The sequence below is a fragment of the Phodopus roborovskii genome, unplaced genomic scaffold, assembly GCF_943737965.1.
Source record: "Phodopus roborovskii unplaced genomic scaffold, PHOROB, whole genome shotgun sequence".
NCBI classification, from domain to species: domain Eukaryota; kingdom Metazoa; phylum Chordata; class Mammalia; order Rodentia; family Cricetidae; genus Phodopus; species Phodopus roborovskii.
This window is the reverse complement of record NW_026126418.1, coordinates 30156646-30169493: the sequence shown is the minus strand read 5'-3', so window position 1 is coordinate 30169493 and position 12848 is coordinate 30156646. Positions and strand designations below refer to the sequence as shown.

General features: G+C 40.9%; 1 non-coding gene across 1 annotated transcript; it reads left to right on the top strand.

The window, feature by feature from the left end:
• The first annotated feature begins 988 nt into the window (after window positions 1-988).
• On the top strand, window positions 989-1091 carry LOC127222892 (U6 spliceosomal RNA). Its single transcript, XR_007834579.1, has one exon. It is a non-coding gene; the product is annotated as a U6 spliceosomal RNA (small nuclear RNA).
• Window positions 1092-12848: the final 11757 nt, after the last annotated feature.

Genomic DNA, 12848 nt, shown 5'->3' with positions numbered 1-12848 from the left:
TCTCCCCACCTCCCTTCTACACCCCCCCCCATCTACTCCTCCTCCATCTCCATGCAGAAAGGGGAAGGCCTCTCATGGGAGTCAACAAAGCATTGCACATCAAGTTGAGGCAGTACCAAGCTCTCCAGCCCCCTTTATCAAGGTTGGGCAAGGCAACCCAGCATGGGGAATGGGTTTGCAAAAGCCATCTCAAGTGACAGGGACAGGTCCTGATCCCACTGCTAGGAGCCCCACAAACAGACCAAGCTACATAATTGTTATACACATGCAGAGGGCCTAGGTCAGTCCCGTGCAGGCTCCAGAGTCTGTGGGTTCCCACAAGCTCAGGTCAGCTGTCTCTGTGAGTTCTCGTGTAGTGGCCTTCACCAGCCCTGGCTCATACAATCCTTCCTCTCTCTCTCTTCAGCAGGACTCCTGGAGCTCCATCCAGTGCTTGGCTGTGGATTTCTGCTTCTGCATTCTGCATTACTGGATGAAGGCCCTCTAATGACAATTAGGGAAGTCACCAATCTGATTACACAAGAAGGCTAATTCAGGCACCCACTCAACTATTGCTAGGAGTCTTAGCTGAGGTCATTCTTGTGGATTCCTGGGAGATTCCCTGGCACCAGGTTTCTCCATAACTGTGAGGTAACCCAGACCCAGAAAGCCAAACTTGGTATGTACTCATTCAAGTGGATAGTGCTAATAACCAGGCTAGGATTCACAGCCCCAGAGAAACTAGGTAACAAGGAGGGCCCAAAGAGAGACACATGGATGGATTCCCCTGGTAAGGAGAAGTAGAAGAAATTTCTTGGGTAAAATAGGGGTGAGGGGTGGGGGATGGGGGGTGGGGGGTAGAGGTATAGGAATGTGAGAGATCAGCTTGGGCAGATTGGGAATGAAATGGACAGAGAGAATAATAAAACAGATATTGAAATTTATGATTTTTTTTTGGTGTTGAAAGAAATAGCTATCAAAACAGCAATCAAGCCAGACCACTAAGGACTGGCTTCAGTAGCACATATGCTGAAACTGGAATGATACAGAGAAGATTAGCATGGTCCCTGTGCAATGATGGCATGCAAATTTGTGAACCATTCCATATTTAACAAGTAGAAAAGACAGAGCTGAATAGTTTCACCGGAATTACTGTAAATGTATGAAATCCAAAGTAGAACTAAGGCAAATGCCATAAGCTTCTATCTAATGAGAACCAAATAAGCAGAATTCTTTTCATTTTTTGCGATCCTAATGTAATTACACTTTCTCCATCCCCTTTCCTTCCTCCAAGCCCTTCCATATATCCGTCTCTGCTCTCCTCCAAATTCACTGCATCTTTTTTAACTAATTATAATTTCATGCATAATGTATGACATATATATCCCTAACTATAACCTGCTCAGTCTATATAACATTACTTGTATGTGTGTTTTCAGGGCTGACCATTTGGCACTGGACAACAGGCTGGTGAGCCCTTTTCTGGAGAAGATCCATCTCTGTCACGCTCAGCTTTCCTCAGTTGCCTTCAGCAATTTGTGTAGGGTTGAGACTTCATGGATTTCCCCCAGTGCAGTTTGACAATAACAAGAATTCTTTATAGTCATAAACAATGATAATGTATGTTCCTAAAGAGGAGCCCTCGGATGATAGGCCTCTGGCAACTCAGGTCTACAATCCTTGCACTTGAGAGTCTGAGGCAAAAGGAGGATTTCAGAAAATTAGAGGCCAGCCTTGGGTGTCAGAGGACATAGGTGAGACCATGTCTCCAAAGGAAGGAAGGAATAATAACAATGATTGTTGTTATCATTATTGTTCTTTCACAAAAGGGAAGGGAATGAGGAAGAAGGGAGAGAGAGGGAGAACTTCTGAATAATAGAGCAGGATTTATTCTTAAAATTAAAGTCATCTTATTATGTTCTATTATTTTGACATGTATGAAACTAAAAGTTCCATATATGTAGACATTATTGCCACTCCAAATATTAAATTAATAAAGCATTGTCCTCAAATTCTTAAATAGTTTTCATTGTGTTGAGCATGGAAACGAGAGTATGCGTGAAGGAAGCGGATCTTTGTCTATCAGGATTTACAGGGATGTATGTTGTTTTGTTTGTCCACATTCTCAAGTGTACCAATACTAACACTAACTTAAAGAATGACCAATTTTGTCAGTTTTTTTCAGGTTTTCCTAATAAAAGCTTTGTATATAACCAAACATTTAGACATCTTTTCAAAATATTCTGATTCCATAAACTTAATACCTTAAGTAATTTCAGATTATTTAAGTTCAGTTACTTAGATGTTTTACACAAGGAAAATGCATGAAAATAAATGTAGGCTGTTTTACTGAGCTATCAAATATACACTGCATTCCTGGATTGATGTGTGGAGAGCAAATGATACACTTTATTGCTCTCAATGCAACTTTACTAATTTCTTCAATGCTAGTTCCCTCTGTCTTTACATTCATTTCAATAAATGATACACATACACTGTACATGCCTTGAATGCCCATATTAAAGCCTTTTTACCCTGATTCTTATTTAGAAAATAGAATTATTACCCAAGACAGTAGAGGATCCCACTGATAATTTTAAAAGCACATATATATGCGTTGCTTAGATTTTTTTAAAGTATTTCAGATCTATGGGTGTAGCTCAATGGCAGAAAATTTGCCTAGTGTATGCAAGGCCCTGGTGTGATTCCTAGAAATGCACAACTTAAAAACAAAAATATTTCCTGCATATGAAATTCTCCATCATTAACTATTTTTATATTTGTATGCACCAGCATAAAAATGTTTTTGTTTTGACAGACAGAAACCAAAGAAATCAAGGAAATGCACAATTAAGCCAGAAGGGTACTATGACATCCAGTGTTCAGCCAACAGAGGCTGTGACAAGAGAGCCATTAACACACATTCGTTTGTGTTATGATGACATATGGAAGGCTTCCAAAATTAACACAGTATTTTGCTGCTTACTGGCTTGTATCACAGGCTTAATACATTTTGGATTTTGTTTTGTTTTGTTTTGTTCTTTGAAAGATGGGGTAGAGGGTGTTGTAATGGCTTATATATTTTGATAAGTACTTTTGAGTCTTTATGAAGTATTAGATATATTAAATGAATGATTTTGGATAAGAAAAGCAGGAGAAATTAACAACACCATCTCCTTTGCTGTTGACTACTCTGTACTTACCCATGTTTCTCTGAAAAGCTTCTCTTTTCTCGTTCTCTTGGGCAATGTGCACTGGGGAGGAATAGACAAGGGGAGAGAGAGAGAGAGAAAGAGAGAGAGAGAGATCATAAAAGAAGGAGCCATTATAGGTTTGAAGAGAAAACTGACTCTAGAGGAATGTCCAGAGACCTATAAGACTGACCCCAACTAACAATCTGAACAACAGTGGAAAAGCTACAATAATGCCTTTCCCTGATAATGAGATTGATGACTACCTTATCCACCATCATAGAGCCCTCATCTTGTAGCTGATGGAAACAGAAAACAGACACCCACAAATAAACACTGAGCCAAACTGAAATCCAGATAAATTTTTTTCTTATTTTACATATTGATCCCAGTTCCCTCTCCCTTCCTCCCTCACATGCTCCCCTCTCTTCCGTCCCATTCTACCCCACTCCACAGGGAGGGTGATGCCTTCCAGGAAGGATCATCAAAATCTGTCAAGTCATTTGGAAGGAAGGCATCACCCTACATGTGGGGAGGGGGGATGGGAGGGTGGTCAGGGGCTGTTGGAGGGTGAAAGAGAGGGAGGTAGAGAAGTCGGGATGGAGGGAGGGAAGAACAGATGGAAAGGGAACTGGATCGATTGTAAAAATAAGAAAAATAAATAAATTAAAAAAAAAAAGAGTGCTCAGCCAAGCCAAGCAGTGATGTTGAATGCCTTTAATCCCAGCACTTGAAGCAAGCAAAGACAGCTAATCTCTGTGAGTTCGAGGCCAGCATGATCTACCAGAGTCCCAGGACAGGCACTGCTGTTAAACAGAGAAACCCTGTCTCAAAAATAAAAATTGTGCTCAGCCAAAATTTTGGTGATGCATAGAAATGTTTGAATAATATACAGCACTGGTCTTGCTCACCTACACAGCCACAGCAACAAATTGCTTTAATCTTGGTGTTCTAAGTTTAGTAGTCTTGATACATGAAGGCCAAGCATCAGGTATCAGTAGTTGACAAATGGCACTTTGTCTTCATTCAAGATTAAATTACTTTCATTAAGTTCAAAAGGGAGGATGAAATATCATAAAAGGTAAAATTACTCTCTTTATCAAAATAGCAAAAAAGGACATAGCTTTGTTTTCACAAAAATACTCTTGGGTGATATTTTACATGCAAAATGACAGCACTTCTCAAGTATTTTATCCTAACATTGGAAACTCAGGAGGCTTCCAGTTCTAGGATAGACCTGAGCCCAGTGTTTGGTTCTGCACACCATGCATAGCAGGACATATGTGCTCTCTGTAAGTCAACTTCATCCTTCACAGAAAGGGAATAAAACAATTTTTTCTATTTTGACGGCACACTAGAATCTCAGACACAGTCACCCAGGCTGTATTCCAGGCCAATTACATTAGAATCATTGTAGGTAGGTCACAGACCTTAGGCTTTCAAAATATTTTCCCATTAGTAGCAGGTGGGTCTACATGGTAGAACACAGGCTAAGTATGTGTGGGACCTTGGCTTTGGTCCCCAGTGCCAGAAGAAAGAATGGCCCCAAGGCTACCAAATGAGAGTGTGATAGGAACCTGGGGAAGCAAAAGAAAGCAAGAAAGTGTGAGACCATGAAAGGAATGCTTAGAGATCAGAGGTTTAAATAAAGAACAGAGTAAGATCTAAAGAAATGGCTTTAAAAACCTAAAGAGTGCTGGGGAAAAGGCTGTGTGTAAACCACTTGCTACCCATGCTTTCTAATATTCCAAACTCCATAGACTTCAATTGGATGATGTCTTATTTAGGGTTTGTTTCTATTGCTATGCTGAAACACTATGACCAAAGGAACTGAACTTGGGGAGGAAAGGGGTTTTTTGCCTTATACTTCCGTGCTGTAGTCCATCATTGAAGGAAGCCAGGACAAGAACTCAAACAGGGCAGGAACCTGGAGGCAGGAGCTGTTGCAGAGGCTATGCAATAATGGCACAACTATTATAGGGATAATTAACTGCTCTCTGATTGAATTTGAGACCTACTCCATAGGACCATTCCATATCTGGAACCATAAACCTACTAAAATTCTATCGTAGGGAATGTCATAAGGTTGAAGGAGAAACCTAATTCTGCTAAACTAAGTTGACATGGCATCAAATCACCTTCTAAATATATATGTTTATACCTATAGATGATTGTCACTCTCAACCTTAATTCTAGATGCTTCTTCCCATAAAGGCAGACACTTATGGCTTCTCAAGGTGCTGAGGACAAATGATTACTTGTTGCCCAGCACTAAATAAGGCATTTATATCAACCTTTTCTGAGTTCGAGGAACATTGGAAAAGGGGGTAGTATGAAAGCTGGAAGATAGAGAGGATTAAAAAAAAATGTTTTCTCACAGCTGTGTGTGGCTGCACACACCTTTAATCCCATTACTCAGGAGGCAGAGGCAGGCAGACCTCTGTGAGTTCAAGACCAGCCTGGTCTGCAGAGTGTTAGAGAAGCAGCTACTACAGGTTGATATGCAGGCAGCAGGAAATGAACTATGACACTGGGAATAGCTTTTGTACAGGAGACTTGTGATATATTGTTTATGATCTAACAAAAAAAGCTTGCCTGAAGATCAGAGTGCAAAGCTAGCCACACTAGTTAGCAATAGAGGCCAGGCAGTGATGGCACACATCTTTAAACCCAGCAGCCACACTAGTTAGCCATAGATGCTGGGTGGTGGTGTTGCATGCCTTTACTCTCAGCACTAAAGTAGAATATAAAGCAGGTGGAGACAGGAGTGCAGTGTATTCAGTCTGTAATCACACTGAGCACAGGATCGCCCCAGCCTTGGTAGAGGTAAGACCTCTCTAGTGGTTGGCTGCTTTGCTTTTCTGATCTTCAGCTTGAATCCCAATTATCTGTCTCTGTGTTTTTATTATTCATGCTACAGGAGACCTCAAAGCCCACCCCCACAGTGACACACTTCCTCCAAGATGGCCACACATACTCCAACAAAGCCATGCCTCCCACTAGTGCCACTCTTTATGAGCCTAGGGGGTCCAATTACATTCAAACTACAACAGACAGTGTTTCTGTTTTGTTTCTCTACTGTCACTTCATTAAGTGCTCTTTTGCATGAATTCTTATTCTAGTTTTCCAGTTGCTTCATTGTTAACCAAGCATAGTTAAATACCCACTTTGTGATACTCCTTTGAAAGTGATGTTTGTGTCATTGCAAACTTTGTTACAGAGTTGCACCTGCCTACAGACCCAGCATGGCAAGGCTTCCTTTTGCCAAGAAGTATCATGGGACAACTTGTACAAAGCATATAATGTAACATGATAAATATAAGACCCAGAGACAGATATTGGGGTTCAAACTCAAAGCTGAAGGTCAGAAAAGCAAAGCAGCCCTCCACTAGCTCTCACCTCAAGCTCAGGCTCAAAGGGCTCTTCACCAAGCTTCAGACTGCTGCCTCTCCTCAGCATGGCTGAAGAATCCTGAGACTTCAATGTTTTCCTATCCTCCTTGATACTGAGCCTTCCTATCTCCAGTGTGGCTGGAGAATCAATGCCTGATACTGAGACCTTGCTCTTGTCTTATATGCTGCCCCCCCCCCAATGCTGGGATTAAAGGTGTGTGATCCCAAGTGCTGAGATCATCTTTTTGTGAGCTGTATTTCTTTAGGACCGGAACAATCTTGTATAGATCTGGGTGGCCTTGGACTCAGAGATCTGTCTACCTCTTAATCCTGAGTCCTAGGATTAAAGGTGTGTACCACCACCACCACCTCCTAGCTTCTGGCTGCTGGGATTAAAGGTGTGTACCTGACTTGTATAGCTTATGGCTGACTTTGATTTCTGAATCCTCAGGCAAGCTTTAATAAATCATAAATAATATATCACCACAACACAGTATTCACGAGTTCCATGATTTCTGGTCACACAACCAGACTGCCTTGGAAGATTCAAAGGAAATGAATGGACAGGTGACTAAAACTTGTTCTATGTGGTTCAGGGTTAAAGCTAGAATCAACAACCTCCAGAATGATTAGTTTCAACTCAACTTTGGGGAAAGCAACAAACATGGCTATACAGTGATACATCAAATTGCCTCAGGGAAAAGTAAGTTTTCTACTTTTAACACGACAACCCTTTTCTTTACTCGTATTTGACACATATTTGACACCAGGAGCTCCCAAAACTCTGAGACCAATATGGTACTTAAAATTGCTGTAGTGGAGTACAATTGACTCAAGGATAATAGTCTGTTTTTTTCTGTTCATTAGCAAGATGGTGTCCGGATTACTGGTTCTAGCTGGCAGCCACTTGTAGGGTGGGTCTTGGCCCCTGCCTTCATCTATGGAGTCAACCAATTTCTTTCCTTTTGCTCTGAGCCTCCTCTTTGACAGATGGTTTTAACTTCAAATTACAAATAATTTTCTCTCTGGGTACTGTCTCAGTCCCCAACTTGCACTTAACATTTTAGATAATTGCCTGCCATTCATCATCTTCAGAACTTGCAAATTTAAACTTACAGCATGTGGTTGGTCATATGTGCATCTGTATGTAAACATGTGTGTTCTGATTCAAATAATTCTGCTGCATTATTTCCTGAACCAGAAGTAGAAATGACATTCTCTAGACAGCTAAGGAGTTCCCTCTCCTATCATCATTACAGTATACTGTTCCTAGCTTCTCAAGTTTGAGAAACATTGAAAGGTCTCCAACTGTCATGTGGGTAGTTAAATCAGATTACCTGTAATTGTTTTCCCAAGTCTGAGAATTTTAGAATAATAATTAGCTTGAATGGAAATCAGCCTTCAAATGGAACTATTTCCCATATTTGTCTTTCAGCCACACATTATAAATCATCCTGCCTGGTCCTCTGAGCTCATTGATGAGGAAAAGAATGGAAAAATCAGAATACAAATGAATTTGTTGGTTGTTGGGTTGCAGCCAAAATATCAAAATGAGTAAGACTTAATCCTAAGCTCAGAAATCTCATCTTCTCATGGGGGGAATGGAGCCATTTCAGATCATTTCATAACATTATGAAGAAGTAATAGAAGAATGTGTGTCCAAGGTATCATAGGACCACAAAGAAGACACACTCAACCTATTTGAGGTGGACATATAATATAGGACTTGAAAATTATCCAGAGGAAATGATTACTAAGTTGGCCCTTAAACTAACAGCCTTTAGCAACTAAGATGGATCAGTGGGTAAATTGCTTTTCATATTAGCCTAAATACCTGAGTTCAATACCCAGGTCCCACACTGGAGGGAGAGAACCAATTTCTGAGTTTTTTTTAATCTCCCTTTGAGCCATGTCATACATATCTGTATCATACACACAAACATTACACCTACCCACAATAATAGTAAAAACTACATTTTAAGATTAAAATAATAGGATCTACACTGACAAGGAGATATGAACATCATGGGTAGAGTTGTATATGAGGGAAATTCTTCTTGAAAAATGACATTGGGGCCAGCATGGCTACAAACATTCTTGTTAAAAATCTGTTTAAGGACAGGACTGAATATATAACTACATGGTTGACTATTCCTGGCATGTGCACTCAGCTCACATCATAGTATAACCAAGAAAAATTGTCTGGATGGTAGGATAGATATATGCTCAACACTATAAAGGGTTTCCAAAATGATGCATGACTTTATATGGCCATTGGCAGTGAACAAAATTTATAATGACTTCAGACCTCATCAACATAAATGCTGCCAATCCTTTTCTTTTAGCTTCATGAGAAGTCATATAAAAACATGTTTAGAATCTTGTAACATTTTGAAACATTCATTACTGAAAAGAGCTTCAGAAATTTAGGTAATGCATTAGGTGGACACATCATCTCCTTTGGTGATTATCATACCAATTTATACCGGTCATCTCCATATACATCTACCCTTTCTCCTTATGGTGATTTGAATAAAAAATGGCTCCCATTGAGCCATTATAGGTTTAAAAAGAAATCTAATACTAGGGAAATGTCCAGAAATTTACAAGGAGAACCCCAACTAAGAATCTAAGCAATAGTGGAAAGGCTACCTTAAATGCCCTTCCTTGGTAATGAGATTGATGACTACCTTATATACCACCCTAGAGCCTTCATTTAGTAGCTGATGGAAGCAGAAGCAGACACCCACAGCTAAACACTGAGCCAAACTCAAATCCAGTTGTGGAGAGGAAAGAGTGATGAGTTAAGGGTCAAGACCATGCTGGAGAAACACACAGAAACAGATGACCTGACCAAGTGGGAGCTCACAGACACCAGTCTGAGAGCTGGGGAACAAGCATAGGTCCGAATCAGGCCCCCTGAACATGGGGTGTCAGTTGGGACACCAGGGCAGTCTATGGGGCCTCTGGCAGTGGAATCAGTATCCAAACTCATTCCCTATGGAGGATACTCTCTCAGCCTAGATATATGGAGGAGGGCCTAGGCCCTACCCCAAATGACTTGACAGACTTTGATGATCTCTCATGGAAGGCCTCACCTTCCCTAGGGAGTAAATGGGGGATGAGATGGGGGTGGGGGCTCCATGTGGGGCAGGGGAGGATGGGAGGGAGAAGGAACTGGGATTGATATGTAAAATAAAATTGTTTCTTATTTAAATAAAACTTATTTTTAAAACATAGTTCCCGTTTGTTGTTCTTTTGTTACAGATATAGGAATAAAAGGTAGAGAAGGGGTGGGGTGGTCCTGAGTGAGGGTCCCAGGTCAGTGGGGTCCCAAGGTAAGGGACCATGTGGGAGAGCATAGCAGGTTGCATGCTGAGGGTGACCCAGGCGGAGGGAATAACATGCCAGGCAGATAGAGCTTAAATGAGTTTATTTAGAAAAAAGGGAGTGAGGGAGAAGGGAACAGAAGAGAGAGGGGAAGAGAGAGAGAGAGAGAGAGAGGGAGAGAAGAAGAGGCGGGTAGCTGGTGGCCAATGGAAAGCAGGAGAGAGCAAAAGAGAGTGTAACTGGGCGGGGTCTGACTTTTAAAGGGTCCTTTACACCTGCCTGCAGACTAGTACTCATGGAACCCTGGGCTGACCAGAGTACTGCCTGAGTGTATTCTGCCAGGTGACAGGGGCAGGCCAGTGTAATGCAGGAATCCTTACACGGTTGACTCATATGTTTGGATACTTAGACACCAGGGAGTGACATTTTTTGAAAGGCTGAGAGAAGTGTGTCACTGGTCAAAAGCCCACACCAGGCCCAGTATCTCTCTCTCTTCCTCTGTCTGCCAGTCAGGCTGTAGCTCTCAGCTACGCTCCAGCACCATGCTCCCCACCCTGATGATAATGGCCCAAACCTCTGAAACAGAACCAATCCCCAATAAGATGCTTTCTTCTGCAAGCATAGTGTCTCTTCACTGCAATAGAACAATGACTGGGATGCTTCTATATTACTCTGAAGAAAATCTTAGTAATCACACCATTTCATTGAAGAAACTCCAGCATATATCTCTAACATACATGACATCTAAGCTGGGTGGGTGTGATGTGGTTCCTTTGTAAAGGAGGGCTGCAAGTGTGAGGCTAGCCTGGTCTATACAGCACAACCCTGCCTCGTTCTTTCTAAGAAGAACTCCTTTAAAATCTAACTAAAATATCATTACATTTGTATAAAAATAGTGATATCTTGCCATGAAATATTCAGTGTGTAAATTTCCACTAATCTCAACAATATCATAAATTATTGTGTAAGTTTCCAAAATTAGTTCATGTACTGCAGTCAGTTAGTTATATATACTGCTATGATATTTCCACACCTCTCTTTCATTTTTATTTTTTAAGATGTGGTTTCAGTAAATTTCTCAGGGTAGCCTTGAATTCTATAGCCCAGGCAGGCTTTAAACCAGCAATCCTCCTGCCTCATTCTCCCACGCTGGAATCACAGGCTTGAAACACCAAGCTAGGCTTGGGCTTTATCTTTCATCTTTTTTCTTGTGGAAGTGTGCATGGGTATTTTTTCCTGCCTGTCAGTTTGTGCAGTACATGCACGTTGTGCTGGAAGATGGTGTCATACTTCTGGGATTGGAGTCACTGACAGCTTTGAGCCTCTGTGTGGACACTGGGAATTGAACCCAGGTCCTCTGGAAGAACAACCGGTGCTCTTGACCACTGAGCCATCTCTCCAGCCCCGGCATTTTGTCTTCTTATTCAGAGATCCTCCTTTTCTTTGATTCTTTGCAATATTTTTTGATAAAGCAATTAGATTGTAGTAAGTGAGATGGCTCAGCTGGCAAAGGTGACTCCTGCCAAGCCTGACCATGTGAGTTCAATCCCCAGGACCCACAGCATGGAAGGAGAGAACAAACTGCTGCAAAGTTGTACTCTGACCTTGACACATGTGCTGAGGTATGTGCACACCCACATGTATCTATACATATACATACATCCACAAATAAATGTAATCTTTCAAATTTAATTAGATGGTCTCCAAAGTCTCCCATTAACTAGATTTTGCTAATCAATTTCTTTAAATGAATAGTACTCTATGCTTTCTGTAAATTATACTACTTGGAATTTTTTAGCTTTACTACACTCAAGTTCAGTATTTTCGTCAACACAGCTGGACACTGTGGAATATTCCTTTAACTGTGTGAATATATGTCACTGTGATTGGTTTAATAAAGAAGCTGACTGGTCAATAGCTGGACAGGATGAGGTTGGGTGAAAGAGTCAAACTGAGAGCACTGGAATACAGGAGGGCAGAGTCAGAAGAGTCGCCAGCAGATGCAGAGAGGCAAGATGGACAAACCATACTGAGAAAAGGTACCAAGCCATGTAGTGAAGTATAGATAAAAAATGTGAGTTAATTTAAATGTAACACTTAGCTAGTAGCAAGCCTGAGCTATTGGCCTCACGTTTACAATTAATTTTAAGTCTCCATGTTGGTTATTTGGGAACTGGCGGTGGGAAGGAAAAGTCTGCCTACAGGACACTGTGCCGTGTCCTTTACCAGGAAGTGCCCTGCCTGTTGCTTCCCTTTCTTATGTCAGCATTGTTTATGCCCAGTCATCCTGAGCGGCAAAATAGCATTAGTTTTCATTCTTTTCCATGTGGAGATATGTTGATAAGGAGACACTATCAGTTTCTTTATGTTCATGGTACCACTTCCATAAAGAGCGCAGAGAAAGACATAATGAACAGAAAAAAGAGACAACCTGCAAAAATGGTATAAAATGTTTGCAAACTGAATACCTCAGAAATGATTGATTTCCAAAATGGGAATGAAATTTATGCAACTCAGACACAATAATAAAAAACAGCACAACAATAATAACAGCAACTTATGCTCCCGGCAGTCGGGGCTGCAGCACTCATTTTACAAATAGTTTTACCGTCTTATATTAAATGACCTTTTGACAGGTGTGCACTGTCTTGTGCAGTAAGCACATACCTTTCGGATTTTATACGTACATCAGTAGTGTGAATCCACTGGCACAGTGTATCTAAATGCCAGATGTGGTGAGATTTTATCTTGTATATGTGATCAGATAAAATAACTCCTGGCAGAAACTGTAAGGAAACCAGCTGAATGTTTGACCTGATGACTGATGTTGTATGGTTTATATTAAATGTATATTCTTCAATCAATGAATAAAGCTTTAAAAAGTAAAAAAGTTAATAGCAATTCATTTTAAAATTCAAGCAGATGGCTGGGAAGTGGTGGCATACACCTTTAATCC